Below are 19,029 nucleotides of genomic sequence, written 5' to 3'. Positions count from 1 at the left end.
GGTGCACCAGGGTCAGGACGGGCCTCAGGGTGCACCAGGGTCAGGATGGGCCTGCGGGTGCACCAAGGTCAGGACGGGCCTGAGGGTGCACCAGGGTCAGGACGGGCCTCAGGGTGCACCAGGGTCAGGACGGGCCTGCGGGTGCACCAGGGTCAGGATGGGCCTGCGGGTGCACCAGGGTCAGGATGGGCCTGAGGGTGCACCAGGGTCAGGATGGGCCTGAGGGTGCACCAGGGTCAGGATGGGCCTCATGATCTCCCCTGGAACCAATCCCTGAGCCTCCAGTCTCCTTAAAGGTCATGGACACCTTTGATACGAATGTTTTTGTTACTGACCTTTGATCATAAATCACCTCAGAAGATTGTTCAGGAGAAGACAGAGAGGGACAGAGGGTGGGCAGGAGGACTTATCATGTAGTGCAGGGCACTGAACAGGCGGACCCCTGGGTGTCTGCACATCCTGAGCTCGCACTTACAGGTACATGGTGAAGCAGGAGGATGTGCAACCTTCATCGGCAGAGTGGGCGCTCGGTAAGTGGTGTTTATTTATTAAAACGGCATCGCTATTGGTGCACTAAGTGGTCATAGCTCCGGTGAGAGGGCAATAAAGGCATAACTACTATGAGGGGCACTAAAGGGGCATATCTAGTGTAAGGGGGCATATCTACGAGCTTGCACCGTGCTGTGCTATCCTTGGCTCCGCGCAGCAGGCACTGCCAGTGCTGAACAACTGACGAGTAATGGAGAAGTGGGGGGGGGGGGGGGGGGGGGGGTAGATGACTATTTAAACTAGAGGTAATAGGGGGCATCACACCTGTTTTGGGCCACTTAAGGGCACATCATACTGTGTGGGGGACATCCTAGTGGACATGCATTTAGGGGCATCCTACTCTGGGGGGGGGGGTATTAAAGGGGCATCATACTGTGTGGGAAGTCACATCAATATTGTAGGTGGCACTAAGGGGACATTTTTGTTGTGTTTGGGCACAATTACTGTGTGAGGGGCGCAGAGGGGATTGGATGGGATTAGAGACGTGGCTTATTGTGCACACCACAAACTCAGGTAAATGGACCTCTACAAAAAGTACTTCAGTTCCCCTGCTGCAGTGTACAGTCGTGGCCAAAAGTTTTGAGAATTACATAAATATTGGAAATTGGAAAAGTTGCTGCTTAAAGGGTTTCTATCACTTTGTTTCACCTATTTAGCTTTCAGACACTAGCGATCCGCTAGTGTCTGCTTTATCTAACCATCCTAATATAAGAGCTTATTGTCCTGCCGTTTAGCTAAAAAAATAACTTATATAGATATGCAAATGAGCCTCTAGGTGCTATGGGGGCGTGATTAGCACCTAGAGGCTCCGTCTACCTTAACAAACTGCCGCCGCCCAGCGCGTCCCTCCAGCCCGCCCATCTCCTCCGGAATGCGATGCTCCTCGTATTCGGCGCATGCGCAGTGAATGTCTGATCGCTTCCCTGCTCAGACATCTCCACTGCGCCTGTTCCTCGGAGCACTATGACGTCATCGGCGCAGGCGCAGTGGAGATGTCTGAGCAGGGAAGCGATCAGACATTCACTGCGCATGCGCCGAATACGAGGAGCATCGCATTCCGGAGGAGATGGGCGGGCTGGAGGGACGCGCTGGGCGGCGGCAGTTTGTTAAGGTAGACGGAGCCTCTAGGTGCTAATCACGCCCCCATAGCACCTAGAGGCTCATTTGCATATCTATATAAGTTATTTTTTTAGCTAAACGGCAGGACAATAAGCTCTTATATTAGGATGGTTAGATAAAGCAGACACTAGCGGATCGCTAGTGTCTGAAAGCTAAATAGGTGAAACGAAGTGATAGAAACCCTTTAAGTTTTTATAACAGTAATTTGCATCTACTCCAGAATGTTATGAAGAGTGATCAGATGAATTGCATAGTCCTTCTTTGCCATGAAAATTAACTTAATGCCAAAAAAAACTTTCCACTGCATTTCATTGCTGTCATTAAAGGACCTGCTGAGATCATTTCAGTAATCGTCTTGTTAACTCAGGTGAGAATGTTGACGAGCACAAGGCTGGAGATCATTATGTCAGGCTGATTGGGTTAAAATGGCAGACTTGACATGTTAAAAGGAGGGTGATGCTTGAAATCATTGTTCTTCCATTGTTAACCATGGTGACCTGCAAAGAAACGCGTGCAGCCATCATTGCGTTGCATAAAAATGGCTTCACAGGCAAGGATATTGTGGCTACGAAGATTGCACCTCAATCAACAATTTATAAGATCATCAAGAACTTCAAGGAAAGAGGTTGAATTCTTGTTAAGAAGGCTTCAGGGCGTCCAAGAAAGTCCAGCAAGCGCCAGGATCGTCTCCTAAAGAGGATTCAGCTGCGGGATCGGAGTGCCACCAGTGCAGAGCTTGCTCAGGAATGGCAGCAGGCAGGTGTGAGCGCATCTGCACGCACAGTGAGGCCAAGACTTTTGGAAGATGGCCTGGTGTCAAGAAGGGCAGCAAAGAAGCCACTTCTCTCCAAAAAAACCATCAGGGACAGATTGATCTTCTGCAGAAAGTATGGTGAATGGACTGCTGAGGACTGGGGCAAAGTCATATTCTCCGATGAAGCCTCTTTCCGATTGTTTGGGGCATCTGGAAAAAGGCTTGTCCGGAGAAGAAAAGGTGAGCGCTACCATCAGTCCTGTGTCATGCCAACAGTAAAGCATCCTGAGACCATTCATGTGTGGGGTGGCTTCTCATCCAAGGGAGTGGGCTCACTCACAGAAAACACAGCCATGAATAAAGAATGGCACCAAAACACCCTCCAACAGCAACTTCTTCCAACAATCCAACAACAGTTTGGTGAAGAACAATGCATTTTCCAGCACGATGGAGCACCGTGCCATAAGGCAAAAGTGATAACTAAGAGGCTCGGGGACCAAAACGTTGACATTTTGGGTCCATGGCCTGGAAACTCCCCAGATCTTAATCCCATTGAGAACTTGTGGTCAATCCTCAAGAGGCGGGTGGACAAACAAAAACCCACTAATTCTGACAAACTCCAAGAAGTGATGATGAAAGAATGGGTTGTATCAGTCAGGAATTGGCCCAGAAGGTGATTGAGAGCATGCGCAGTCGGATTGCAGAGGTCCTGAAAAAGAAGGCCCAACACTGCAAATACTGACTCTTTGCATCAATGTCATGTAATTGTCGATAAAAGCCTTTGAAACGTATGAAGTGCATGTAATTATATTTCACTACATCACAGAAACAACTGAAACAAAGATCTAAAAGCAGTTTAGCAGCAAACTTTGTGAAAACTAATATTTGTGTCATTCTCAAAACTTTTGGCCATGACTGTAATTTCGCAGCTGACGGTTGCTGATCCCTGGTCCAGCAGCACTCGAGCAGAGGATTCTGCAGTTTGCAGGGTCTCCTGTGGATCTTTTGCTGTTATCCTTGGGTTTTCTCTCCTCTTTCGGGACCGTCTGCTCTCGTTCCTAGAAGAGAAGCCGCCTTTCTGAATCCTCTCCATCTATAATTTTCCTAACCGTGGACTGCTGGACGCTGAAAGCTTCTCCCTCCAGGCAGCGGCCACAGATTTGTCGGTCACCAGGCTTCGTGTGCCTTCAGTTTATGGTCAAACCCACAATTCCGATTTCATCTCCTTTTGGAGAACTCATTAACAGTAACAGACGTGAACCCTGCAGCTCCTTATCAGTTTAGCTACATTGTATTTGCCTATGATTGTGACCACATTATATCAGTAACCAATGCAGGGGTTCACTTACTTTTTCTTGCACCTGTATCATTCATAGTGCGTCTGTGGATACATTTTTGGGAGGCCCTGAATCGTTCCGGATGCTGTTCGCTCGGATCCGTTGCTTCCTTTTCCTTCCATGTCCAGATTTGCTTTGATATTTTTCAGTCTTTTGTTGCAGAAAATTTCTGCGACTGAAAATCCTTTCCATCCGTCTGAATGGGATTGTTTTCGCGCAAAGCACGTGGATTCTGCCGCCGCTTTCAAATGGATGGAACTGATTCTCAGCAGCAGGAAGTTTCCGCAATAAAATCTTCCGCGTGTGAACGCGTCCTTACAGTCCAGAAAGCGATAGGAATGTGTTGGAATTGTGAGGAGGTCGTGACCCTGGTTTTTCCAGGCCTCTGATTGGATGGAGAGGAGCCGTGAACTGTGACCTCACTGGAGCGATACAATGTATCAGGATTTACCTCCGATATAAGGGAGGATGTTACTGTTTCTTTGTTTTATTTGCTGTTGATTTTTCCTTATGGGCGTCAGGAAGGGGTTAAGCAGATTTCCCGGTCGCTGCCCGAACAAACAGCGCGGTGCGGATAACGTATTTATTTAGCTCCGATTGCGTCTTATCACAAGGGAGCTTTTCATGTCGCGCACAGAGCCAGATTATGAGAGCGCGGAGCTCGGCCACCAGCGCCGCCTGTTCACATCATCTTAGGGAAAGCTGCGGAAGACGCTGAGCTTCTTATGTTCCTTAAAGGGGAAGCGCGCTGTATATGGCGAATCCTCATTATCGTATGCATTGACCCCCGGGGTTTACAGGGCGAACATCTGGAGAACTGAGATACCATGGGGCCCAACAGCAAATCAGGGCCAAGAATCAGCGGCCGCGACTGCCAATATGAGACCGCAGCCTTAAAGGGGCATTCCAGCCATAGGTTACAATGTAAATGGATATAAAGTCCGTATTTCTGGTAACACCGCCCTCTTAGCTCCTTGATAATCGCTGGCGGCAGAGTAGGACGACCGCTGTCCATCTTGGGGTGTCTGGAGAGACCAGGGGTCGGGGTCTCCACGCGGTGTAACATTAGGTAAAGCCGCTGAAGGTTTCGGGGGCGCGGGCCGCTGTCGCAGGGTCTTATTTTTTGCATTAATGGCGCACATAATGCAGCATCTGCCTCCTCCGGCTCCGGACGCGACGTCCTTCAGCTCCCGCCAATTAGAAGCCCTGCTGGCCCTTTCAGCGCCGTCTAACACGGTGGAAATTGTTTTGCCAATTTTAATTAGCGGCTGATTATGTTGTTAGCTTTCAAGGCAGGATCGGGGTAAATATCTAAATGAACTCGTTACGATTTCCCCGGTACAAGGAGGCGGCGGCGCACAAAGCGTTCTCTCCATATTCACAATCTGTGGTTTCTGATCCTTGACGTGTTAATTAGATAATTCTGATGCAGGTGGAGGGGTGCCCATCCCCCCTCCCATTCGCCGTCCTGTACGGTGCGGGACTGCGGCAGAGGTGACCCATCCGTACCGTGGTCCGGCCTTAAAGGAGAAAAACATGGAGCTTAAAAAATATCTACTTTCAAAATAATGCGTATCCAGATGATCCCTGCTCATGTACTCCAGTCACAGCCAGAGCTGCAGCGCACAGATGGTAGACGGGTTTACCAATAGTCTGCTTCCAAGGGCAACCTTTTGAATGCAGCTCTGAATGTGACTAGAGTAAAAAAAAAAAAAACACACCAGAACAGCATGGATGAGCGGATTGATAACCCAAAAACTATTTCCGAAGGCAATCAGCTAAATTGTTAATTGCAGCTCCGGCTGTGATGTCGTGAATTCTGCCCTTACTCCTCACTATGTGTATTGTGCAGGGCCTGGTCCACGTATGACATCTCCCACAATGCAGCACAGCGGAGGACGTTTATCCAGCAGGGAGACACTAGGTCCTACTTGCAGCTCTGGGTGTGACTGGAGTATGAGGCATGATGTAACAGCAGGATTGTGACTGCAGCTCTGGCTGTGACTGGAGTACAAGACCTGATGTAAGAGCAGGATAGTGACTGCAGCTCTAGGTGTGACTAGAGTATGAGAGCCAGGATATCCGCACAGGTCGGCTGGCTGCACGCAGTATAAATACCAATCACACAGACAAGCCCCATATTTCGGCAGGGGCGGCAGGGGCCACCCCCAGGTTACGACAGATGGTTGGAGGAGTGATGAGCCGGAAGGACGGCGGCAGAGACAAGAAAAGGTGAAGCGCGCAGTTTATTTATCGGGTTTAATGGTGTGTATAATAGAAGGACAAATCCGTCACACCACTTACCGCTCGCCACCGGCCTACACGCCTGTCGGAGCGGCGGCGGCGGATCGTGCGCGGTGAGAGCCATGGCGTCGTCGCCTGTAGTATCTTATTAAGCATCAGTGGGCACCGGGACAGGGTCTCCCAGCTTTCTACCCTAAATGTCACATAAACTGCATTGTCAAGCTGGGTTAAAACTAGCCCTGCCGGTGTGTGTCAGTCTTCACTGCAGTTCTGGATTCTAGTCGTGAACCAAGAAGCTCTGGACACAGCACAGTGCTCCGGTGCAGGGACACGCTGAATAGACTCCCCCCGATACAAGCGGCGCGCCGTCTCCTCCACGACATTGGGGGCGCTGTGACCTCATTGTCAGTATCCGAGGCTTTACTTCTGATGAGCAGTCGCCTCCGGACTTCACTTCATTTGACTTTAAAGATAATTAAAGTATAAAGAAAATTCTATTTCTTCCGCCCCGAGGTGCAGAGAGCGGAACTTGTGCAGCAGAGTCAACGCGACGCAGCGGACAGGTGATGATACCGCTGCCGGCGGCGGTTTAATATATATATTTCTGTGAATGATCTGCTTATAATTCACGAGTGACTCTCCGACGTGCAGGGACAGAGACGCCCGAAGCTGCGGACACATTACGGGACCAGATCGCAGCGCGGGTTTATAAGGACGCCTTCACCTGACTGGGGCGCCCAGAGAATCACGCGCTTCAGGCCTTTCAAATATTCTGCCACAAAATCCAAAGCGTGTAAACGCGTCCGAGGGCACGGACGCCAGAGAAGCAAACATGGCGACTGACGGGAGGGGCCCAGTGGGTATGAAGTCCTAAATCAGGGATCAGCAACCTCCCGCACTCCAGATGTTCTGAAACTACAACTCCCAGAATCCTCCTTTTACTTCTATGGGCGCTACGAGAACAGCCGAGTAAGTGTGCATGCTGGGAGTTGTAGTTTCACAGCATCTGGAGTGTGAAAGGCTGATCCCGGTCCTAGAGCATCCTGAGACAGGACAAGGGGGCGCCGCTCGTCCTCCAGGGCCCGCACTCCTCTGTGTCCGATCCCGGGTGCAATGCGTGATGCAAACGCACGGAATCCGGACCCATTCACTTCTATGGGGCTGTGCATATGAGCGTTGGTTTTCACGAATCACTTGTGCGATGCGTGAAAATCGCAGCATGCTCTATATTCTGTGATTTTCACGCAACGAATGGGGTTGCGTGAAAATCACATCACACCCGCAAGCAAGTGCGAATGCGATGCGTTTTTCACGGATGGTTGCTAAGAGATGTTTGTAAACATTCAGTTTTTTTATCATGCGCATGAAAAACGCATTAATTCGCATTGCACCCGCACGATAAAAACTGAACGTGATCACAGGCAAAACTGAGTCAACTTGCTTGCGAAATCGTGCATGTTTCACTGAACGCATCCGGACCTAATCCGCTCACGCTCGTCTGCGCGGGGCCCGAGTTAAAGATGCCCAGGATGATGGGAGTTGTAGTCACTCACCAACAAGGAGAGAGGAGTGCAGATACCGCCAGCTCTCTCCGTATCGTGACCGATGGGCATACCCCAATGCCGCAGCCGCTAACAGGCACGACGTGAATCAAACCTTCTACTTCTCATAGTTTGTTACAATGTGTCAGTGCAGGTCACTGTAACAAACCCTCAGTAACGTCACAGTCTCCCCATGTGACCGGTGCAAGCTCTTCATACATACGGGTGACCGTCCATGTGAGGCCCCTGTAATAAGGAGGTGACTGATCGGGTCCCGGGCTTTCTGCTTCTTCACCTCAAAGGCTGGAAATCCTTCTCACACCTGGGATTTCTGCACAGTGTGTCAGTTCATGGGATGGAGCAGCAGTGCCCTCTAGTGGTCAGAGGGGAAACCACACACATCCATTGTTTGCATCCTGCAGGGATTGTTAATACACCAACGGCTGTCGCCAGCCAATATGTGCACCGCACGGCCACAAATGAATGAACGCCTATAAATGCACAGCACCCCAGCGGTGATGTTCATATAAAACTTTATTAAACATATATGCAAAAAATTACAGTACATTAATTAATGATACAGGGGTAAAACCCAGAAGGGAAATACAGACAAGTGTGGAGGAAAATTCCCCCCATAGCCGGTATATATATCAATGCATAATTATTGTAACAAGTTGCCACTGCCCGTGTGGTGCAGCGGAAGCCATAACAAGCAAACTAGAAATGTCCAAAAATCAATCAAAAAACTCCCAAGAGAGTCACCACCTCATCCCAGGTTAGAATAACCAGCCTGGGAGACTGAGGAGACCCTGGAGCATAAATAGTGGGCAGTACAGTTAGAACACCGGCGAACCCACGAGCAGCATAAAAGGCATATAGAGAACATAACAATGACATAACCAGCCTGGCCAGGGGGAGCAGCCCGACGACGACCGCTTCGCTCTCTGCCTTTATCACAGGGCAGGGATTGGGCAGAATATCCGACCCTTCAAGGGAAACGCAGATCAAAAAATGTAAAAATAAATAAATAAAATACAAAGTGTTTTCAGTCTTTACATCTTCAAACCGTCCGGGTCCAGATGTAGAGTCTATGTCTGTGTATCAGGTCTGATGAAACCTGCCTGTATATCCTGTCTGAGAGGTAGTCACAGCCCCGCCCCCTGCTGATGACATCACTGATATAATGACATTGTGATCAGACATGAGATCACACACCTTATACTACAGGAACATCTATTACTGCTGACAACCTGCCTGTATATCCTGTCTGAGAGGTAGTCACAGCCCGCCCCCTGCTGATGACATCACTGATATAATGACATGTGATCAGACATGAGATCACACACCTTATACTACAGGAACATCTATTACTGCTGACAACCTGCCTGTATATCCTGTCTGAGAGGTAGTCACAGCCCCGCCCCCTGCTGATGACATCACTGATATACTGACATGTGATCAGACATGAGATCACACACCTTATACTACAGGAACATCTATTACTGCTGACAACCTGCCTGTATATCCTGTCTGAGAGGTTGTCACAGCCCCGCCCCCTGCTGATGACATCACTGATATAATGACATGTGATCAGACATGAGATCACACCCCTTATACTACAGGAACATCTATTACTGCTGACAACCTGCCTGTATATCCTGTCTGAGAGGTAGTCACAGCCCCGCCCCCTGCTGATGACATCACTGATATAATGACATGTGATCAGACATGAGATCACACCCCTTATACTACAGGAACATCTATTACTGCTGACAACCTGCCTGTATATCCTGTCTGAGAGGTAGTCACAGCCCCGCCCCCTGCTGATGACATCACTGATATAATGACATGTGATCAGACATGAGATCACACACCTTATACTACAGGAACATCTATTACTGCTGACAACCTGCCTGTAAATCCTGTCTGAGAGGTAGTCACAGCCCCGCCCCCTGCTGATGACATCACTGATATAATGACATGTGATCAGACATGAGATCACACACCTTATACTACAGGAACATCTATTACTGCTGACAACCTGCCTGTGTATCCTGTCTGAGAGGTAGTCCCAGCCCCGCCCCCTGCTGATGACATCACTGATATAATGACATGTGATCAGACATGAGATCACACACCTTATACTACAGGAACATCTATTACTGCTGACAACCTGCCTGTATATCCTGTCTGAGAGGTAGTCACAGCCCCGCCCCCTGCTGATGACATCACTGATATCATGACATGTGATCAGACATGAGGTCACACACCTTATACTACAGGGACATCTATTACTGCTGACAACCTGCCTGTATATCCTGTCTGAGAGGTAGTCACAGCCCCGCCCCCTGCCGATGACATCACTGATATAATGACATGTGATCAGACATGAGATCAGACACCTTATACTACAGGGACATCTATTACTGCTGACAACCTGCCTGTATATCCTGTCTGAGAGGTAGTCACAGCCCCGCCCCCTGCTGATGACATCACTGATATAATGACATGTGATCAGACATGAGGTCACACACCTTATACTACAGGGACATCTATTACTGCTGACAACCTGCCTGTATATCCTGTCTGAGAGGTAGTCACAGCCCCGCCCCCTGCTGATGACATCACTGATATCATGACATGTGATCAGACATGAGATCACACACCTTATACTACAGGGACATCTATTACTGCTGACAACCTGCCTGTATATCCTGTCTGAGAGGTAGTCACAGCCCCGCCCCCTGCTGATGACATCACTGATATAATGACGTGATCAGACATGAGATCACACACCTTATACTACAGGGACATCTATTACTGCTGACAACCTGCCTGTATATCCTGTCTGAGAGGTAGTCACAGCCCCGCCCCCTGCTGATGACATCACTGATATAATGACATGTGATCAGACATGAGATCCACACCTTATACTACAGGAACATCTATTACTGCTGACAACCTGCCTGTGTATCCTGTCTGAGAGGTAGTCACAGCCCCGCCCCCTGCTGATGACATCACTGATATAATGACATGTGATCAGACATGAGATCACACACCTTATACTACAGGGACATCTATTACTGCTGACAACCTGCCTGTATATCCTGTCTGAGAGGTAGTCACAGCCCCGCCCCCTGCTGATGACATCACTGATATCATGACATGTGATCAGACATGAGATCAGACACCTTATACTACAGGAACATCTATTACTGCTGACAACCTGCCTGTATATCCTGTCTGAGAGGTTGTCACAGCCCCGCCCCCTACTGATGACATCACTGATATAATGACATGTGATCAGACATGAGATCACACACCTTATACTACAGGAACATCTATTACTGCTGACAACCTGCCTGTATATCCTGTCTGAGAGGTAGTCACAGCCCCGCCCCCTGCTGATGACATCACTGATATAATGACATGTGATCAGACATGAGATCACACACCTTATACTACAGGAACATCTATTACTGCTGACAACCTGCCTGTATATCCTGTCTGAGAGGTTGTCACAGCCCCGCCCCCTACTGATGACATCACTGATATAATGACATGTGATCAGACATGAGATCACACACCTTATACTACAGGAACATCTATTACTGCTGACAACCTGCCTGTATATCCTGTCTGAGAGGTTGTCACAGCCCCGCCCCCTACTGATGACATCACTGATATAATGACATGTGATCAGACATGAGATCACACACCTTATACTACAGGAACATCTATTACTGCTGACAACCTGCCTGTATATCCTGTCTGAGAGGTAGTCACAGCCCCGCCCCCTGCTGATGACATCACTGATATAATGACATGTGATCAGACATGAGATCACACCCCTTATACTACAGGAACATCTATTACTGCTGACAACCTGCCTGTATATCCTGTCTGAGAGGTTGTCACAGCCCCGCCCCCTGCTGATGACATCACTGATATAATGACATGTGATCAGACATGAGATCACACACCTTATACTACAGGAACATCTATTACTGCTGACAACCTGCCTGTATATCCTGTCTGAGAGGTTGTCACAGCCCCGCCCCCTGCTGATGACATCACTGATATAATGACATGTGATCAGACATGAGATCACACACCTTATACTACAGGAACATCTATTACTGCTGACAACCTGCCTGTATATCCTGTCTGAGAGGTAGTCACAGCCCCGCCCCCTGCTGATGACATCACTGATATAATGACATGTGATCAGACATGAGATCACACACCTTATACTACAGGAACATCTATTACTGCTGACAACCTGCCTGTATATCCTGTCTGAGAGGTAGTCACAGCCCCGCCCCCTGCTGATGACATCACTGATATAATGACATGTGATCAGACATGAGATCACACCCCTTATACTACAGGAACATCTATTACTGCTGACAACCTGCCTGTGTATCCTGTCTGAGAGGTAGTCACAGCCCCGCCCCCTGCTGATGACATCACTGATATAATGACATGTGATCAGACATGAGATCACACACCTTATACTACAGGAACATCTATTACTGCTGACAACCTGCCTGTATATCCTGTCTGAGAGGTAGTCACAGCCCCGCCCCCTGCTGATGACATCACTGATATAATGACATGTGATCAGACATGAGATCACACACCTTATACTACAGGAACATCTATTACTGCTGACAACCTGCCTGTATATCCTGTCTGAGGGGTAGTCACAGCCCCGCCCCCTGCTGATGACATCACTGATATAATGACATGTGATCAGACATGAGATCACACACCTTATACTACAGGAACATCTATTACTGCTGACAACCTGCCTGTATATCCTGTCTGAGAGGTAGTCACAGCCCCGCCCCCTGCTGATGACATCACTGATATAATGACATGTGATCAGACATGAGATCACACACCTTATACTACAGGAACATCTATTACTGCTGACAACCTGCCTGTATATCCTGTCTGAGAGGTAGTCACAGCCCCGCCCCCTGCTGATGACATCACTGATATAATGACATGAGATCAGACATGAGATCACACACCTTATACTACAGGAACATCTATTACTGCTGACAACCTGCCTGTATATCCTGTCTGAGAGGTAGTCACAGCCCCGCCCCCTGCTGATGACATCACTGATATAATGACATGTGATCAGACATGAGATCCTCACACCTTATACTACAGGAACATCTATTACTGCTGACAACCTGCCTGTATATCCTGTCTGAGAGGTAGTCACAGCCCCGCCCCCTGCTGATGACATCACTGATATAATGACATGTGATCAGACATGAGATCACACCCCTTATACTACAGGAACATCTATTACTGCTGACAACCTGCCTGTATATCCTGTCTGAGAGGTAGTCACAGCCCCGCCCCCTGCTAATGACATCACTGATATAATGACATGAGATCAGACATGAGATCACACACCTTATACTACAGGAACATCTATTACTGCTGACAACCTGCCTGTATATCCTGTCTGAGAGGTAGTCACAGCCCCGCCCCCTGCTGATGACATCACTGATATAATGACATGTGATCAGACATGAGATCACACACCTTATACTACAGGAACATCTATTACTGCTGACAACCTGCCTGTGTATCCTGTCTGAGAGGTAGTCACAGCCCCGCCCCCTGCTGATGACATCACTGATATAATGACATGTGATCAGACATGAGATCCACACCTTATACTACAGGAACATCTATTACTGCTGACAACCTGCCTGTATATCCTGTCTGAGAGGTAGTCACAGCCCCGCCCCCTGCTGACATCACTGATATAATGACATGTGATCAGACATGAGATCACACCTTATACTACAGGAATATCTATTACTGCTGACAACCTGCCTGTATACCATGTCTGAGAGGTAGTCACAGCCCCGCCCCCTGCTGATGACATCACTGATATAATGACATGTGATCAGACATGAGATCACACACCTTATACTACAGGAACATCTATTACTGCTGACAACCTGCCTGTATATCCTGTCTGAGAGGTAGTCACAGCCCCGCCCCCCGCTGATGACATCACTGATATAATGACATGTGATCAGACATGAGATCACACACCTTATACTACAGGAACATCTATTACTGCTGACAACCTGCCTGTATATCCTGTCTGAGAGGTAGTCACAGCCCCGCCCCCTGCTGATGACATCACTGATATACTGACATGTGATCAGACATGAGATCACACACCTGATACTACAGGAACATCTATTACTGCTGACAACCTGCCTGTCTATCCTGTCTGAGAGGTAGTCACAGCCCCGCCCCCTGCTGATGACATCACTGATATACTGACATGTGATCAGACATGAGATCACACACCTTATACTACAGGAACATCTATTACTGCTGACAACCTGCCTGTATATCCTGTCTGAGAGGTAGTCACAGCCCCGCCCCCTGCTGATGACATCACTGATATACTGACATGTGATCCACACCTTATACTACAGGAACATCTATTACTGCTGACAACCTGCCTGTATATCCTGTCTGAGAGGTAGTCACAGCCCCGCCCCCTGCTGATGACATCACTGATATACTGCCCCCTGCTGATGACATCACTGATATACTGACATGTGATCAGACATGAGATCACACACCTTATACTACAGGAACATCTATTACTGCTGACAACCTGCCTGTATATCCTGTCTGAGAGGTAGTCACAGCCCCGCCCCCTGCTGATGACATCACTGATATACTGACATGTGATCCACACCTTATACTACAGGAACATCTATTACTGCTGACAACCTGCCTGTATATCCTGTCTGAGAGGTAGTCACAGCCCCGCCCCCTGCTGATGACATCACTGATATACTGACATGTGATCAGACATGAGATCACACACCTTATACTACAGGAACATCTATTACTGCTGACAACCTGCCTGTGTATCCTGTCTGAGAGGTAGTCACAGCCCCGCCCCCTGCTGATGACATCACTGATATAATGACATGAGATCAGACATGAGATCACACACCTGATACTACAGGAACATCTATTACTGCTGACAACCTGCCTGTATATCCTGTCTGAGAGGTTGTCACAGCCCCTCCCCCTGCTGATGACATCACTGATATAATGACATGTGATCAGACATGAGATCCACACCTTATACTACAGGAACATCTATTACTGCTGACAACCTGCCTGTATATCCTGTCTGAGAGGTAGTCACAGCCCCGCCCCCTGCTGATGACATCACTGATATACTGACATGTGATCAGACATGAGATCACACACCTTATACTACAGGAACATCTATTACTGCTGACAACCTGCCTGTATATCCTGTCTGAGAGGTAGTCACAGCCCCGCCCCCTGCTGATGACATCACTGATATAATGACATGTGATCAGACATGAGATCCTCACACCTTATACTACAGGAACATCTATTACTGCTGATAACCTGCCTGTATATCCTGTCTGAGAGGTAGTCACAGCCCCGCCCCCTGCTGATGACATCACTGATATAATGACATGTGATCAGACCTGAGATCACACACCTTATACTACAGGAACATCTATTACTGCTGACAACCTGCCTGTATATCCTGTCTGAGAGGTAGTCACAGCCCCGCCCCCTGCTGACATCACTGATATACTGACATTGTAATACTTGGTCATTATTCACACAGACTTGATTTATCACCATTTGAGCAGAGTTCACACTTGTTGATAGAGTAGATTTATGGTCTTTCAATGTTTAACCCTTTCAGGACATTCTTTATTGATTTTTCGCTTTTCACTCCCTGCCGTAACGTTTGTAGTTTTCCGTTCACATGGCCGTATTGGGGCTTGTGCTTGTACTTTCTAATTTCACTATTTAATATTGAAAAGATGGAGTGGGGAGCTGGAAAAAAAAAATCCAAATGGGGTAGAATCGGGGAAAAAAATATGCAATTCTGCTTCAGTTTTATAGGTTTCGTTTTTACGGTGTTCCCTACGCGGTAAAACTGACCTGTTATTGATCCACAGAATGATGGTCCCATTACAGCGATATCACATTTATATCATTTTTCTTGTTTTACTACTAAACCTTCTGTCGTTTTCATTGATACCATTTTGGAGTCTGTGCGACTTTTTGATCACTTTTTAGTCCATATATTTGGGAGATGAAGCGCTGAAAAAAAATGTCCATTTTGATTTTTTCCGTTACGCTGTTTGGGATAAATCTTTTTAATAGTTTGGTTGTTTTTGGACACAGCGATGCTTATTTTTTAAAATTATTTTTACCCTGGGGAAAAAGGGCAATTTTTTATTTTTTAGGCCTAACGATATGCAATCGTCAGATTGCTATTTCCATTTAGCAGTTGGATTCAGTATATTCCAGTGTAGTGCTGCCACCTGCTGGCCTATATTGGAATATACCCGAGTCTCCAGCAGGCTCAGGCCTTTTACAATGAACGAAGGGTTCCCCCGATCGCCGCTTCAGGCCCCGAAGCGCAGAACTTCCGGGTTTTTGGTCATATTTTCCTATGGCATCTGAGGGGTTAAAAGTCTGCGATTGGTGTTGTTGCAGATATTAGCCCCGGGCGACCGCTGTTTAACATAGCAGAAGCCCGGCGGCTATGGCACCCGCGAGGAGACGCCATTTCTAAAGACTGGACTTGCGCAAGAAGTTCAGAAAGTGTTAATGAGGGTTTTTTAAATGGAACTTAATTTAACACTCGTTAGGCCATCAATACCAGATCGGTGGGGGTCCGACTCCCGGGACGGCGCCTCTTCTTAGGTCAGTGACGTCACCGTACAGCAGTCACGTGGCACAGCAAGTCAATGGGGCTGAGCTGTAATACCGAGCACGGCCACTATACGATGTACGGCGCTGTACTTGGTCACCGATGTGAGAATGACGACCTATCCGGGGGACAGCCCTTTAATTATTATCGATGCTTTGCACGTTTTTACATCGTGATGGTGGATGGCCACCCCATGCCACATATATGGGGGGCTGGCTGCAGTCGCTCACATGACAATTCCTGAAAACACGCAGGGAAATCCACCTTCTCTTACTAGTTTCTCCGTCACCCAGCTTTCCCAGGCTCCAGCCTATCTTCTGCTTATTCATGTAGTTCAGTAACGCCGGTGGAGTGCCCCAATAATGTGATGGCGGATATATTATGTCATTTCCCGGAAGCCTTCGGACACTGGTTTGTACATGCGGAATTCCATGATGAAGTAGCACATCCTCATCATCCTCATCATCCAGCTTCCCCAGGCTCCAGAACGCAGCGGGTCCACCAGGATACGCGTACACTGGGGAGCAGGGGACGGCAGAACCAGGCGCACCCAGGACCCCTGGAAAGACGGCTGACAATCTGACGTACAAGGCAGCCATATTGAGGGTCTTAAAGGGGTATTCTGGTTTCAGCAAATAATGGTTCATTTTCTTTATCCTTTCTGTGGCAAATCCTTGTGTTTTCAGGATTTCTGCTTGCCGTCGATCTGTGGTCATGTGACACACACAGCTCGTCACAGGAGAGGAATGAATGAGCAGCAGCGCGGGTCAGAATCGGAAAATGCAAGTTTTAATGACAATATATACAGAGCCATAAAAGAAACAATGTAACCATTCTAATAAAAATAATAAATACAGTATCATACAAAATCCACAAGACAAAGGAGCGACAAAACAAGATGGCGGCAGCTCCGGTACCAGGATCCGCACCGTATGTAACATCAGTGCAGATCTTCATGAGAACGTCACAACTGCTGCCTGAGCACGAGGACACCAGTGGGAGACAGTGGGGGAGGGGGGCACCGACAGGACAGGAGGGGCAGAGGAGGGTGGTACGGATAGGATGGGAGGGGTAAATGTGGAGGGGGGGGGGGGCACACATAGGATGGAAGGGGGCAGAGGAGGAGGGGGCGGTACAGATAGAATAGGAGGGGGCAAAGGAAGAAGTGCAGTGCAGCGCAGCTCCATGGAGGATGAAGTGCACTGCAGCTCTGCCCCCTGGAGGATGAAGTGCACTGCAGCTCTGCCCCCTGGAGGATGAAGTGCAGTGCAGCGCAGCCCCCTGGAGGATGAAGTGCACTGCAGCTCTGCCCCCTGGAGGATGAAGTGCACTGCAGCGCAGCCCCCTGGAGGATGAAGTGCACTGCAGCGCAGCCCCCTGGAGGATGAAGTGCACTGCAGCGCAGCCCCCTGGAGGATGAAGTGCAGTGCAGCTCTGCCCCCTGGAGGATGAAGTGCACTGCAGCGCAGCCCCCTGGAGGATGAAGTGCACTGCAGCGCAGCCCCCTGGAGGATGAAGTGCACTGCAGCGCAGCCCCCTGGAGGATGAAGTGCAGTGCAGCTCTGCCCCCTGGAGGATGAAGTGCAGTGCAGCGAGGCCCCTGGAGGATGAAGTGCACTGCAGCTCTGCCCCCTGGAGGATGAAGTGCACTGCAGCGCCGCCCCCTGGAGGATGAAGTGCAGTGCAGCTCTGCCCCCTGGAGGATGTAGTGCACTGCAGCTCTGCCCCCTGGAGGATGAAGTGCAGCTCTGTCCCCTGGAGGATGAAGTGCAGTGCAGCTCTGCCCCCTGGAGGATGAAGTGCAGCTCTGCCCCCTGGAGGATGCTGCCGGATTCTTGCACATATCTTACATCACACAGAACGTCTACATTTCTCATCTGTCCTGCGTTCCGAACCAGCAAACACGTACACATCGTACTGAATTTCGCCGGCGCAGGTCATGTGACAACACCCTGAATGACCACATAGACTGAGATGAAGACTCGGCACGATGGCAGACTACGTAAAAAATGAACAGAAATAAAGATGCCGCAAGGATTTATTTTTTTTCTTAATTTTTTTTTTTTTTGTAACAAAAATAATTTATGTCGCTCTGTCGCTTCCTGCCTCATGCACGAAAAAGGCCACAAAATAAAAAACGGGCAGAGGAATCCTCGCTAATCACAAGACGACTTTATACAGACATGGCACAAGTCGGGGCCGCCGCACCCGAGGAGTATGGCTGTCTCTACGAAGCGCGGACACGAGCAATTTGGCCCGCCATCTCTTTACCAGCCAAGAACAACGTAACCAAGCAATGGCCGCCGCTCACCCGACGTAACGACGCTCAGACTACACACAGGAATCTACCGCACAGGAGGCCACAGTCCGCTCACCGAGGACCACGACTTCACGGGGGAAAATACAGAACAGTGAAGAAATGCGGAGCCACCTGCGACAATAGCAGAAAAGCGCAGCGCTCTCACTACACGGACGTACATAACGCTGCTGCGCACAGAATCGGGAGGCGCCCGGAAATCTCCTACACAGATCAGATCTACGGAAACAGCCCTTAATGTATCGTTCAAGTATCACAAGTAACAAATGTAACGACAGATTCAACTCTTAAAGGGGCAGCGCCCCGAACCAGATATACCTAAAGCTGCACGGCGGAGTGGTGAGCGGGGGATGCAATCTGAAATTTTATCCAGGACAAGCAACTGCTGG

The sequence above is a fragment of the Bufo bufo genome, chromosome 8, assembly GCF_905171765.1.
Source record: "Bufo bufo chromosome 8, aBufBuf1.1, whole genome shotgun sequence".
NCBI lineage: Eukaryota > Metazoa > Chordata > Amphibia > Anura > Bufonidae > Bufo > Bufo bufo.
The sequence above is the reverse complement of the archived record's forward strand: the minus strand, read 5'-3'. Positions refer to the sequence as shown.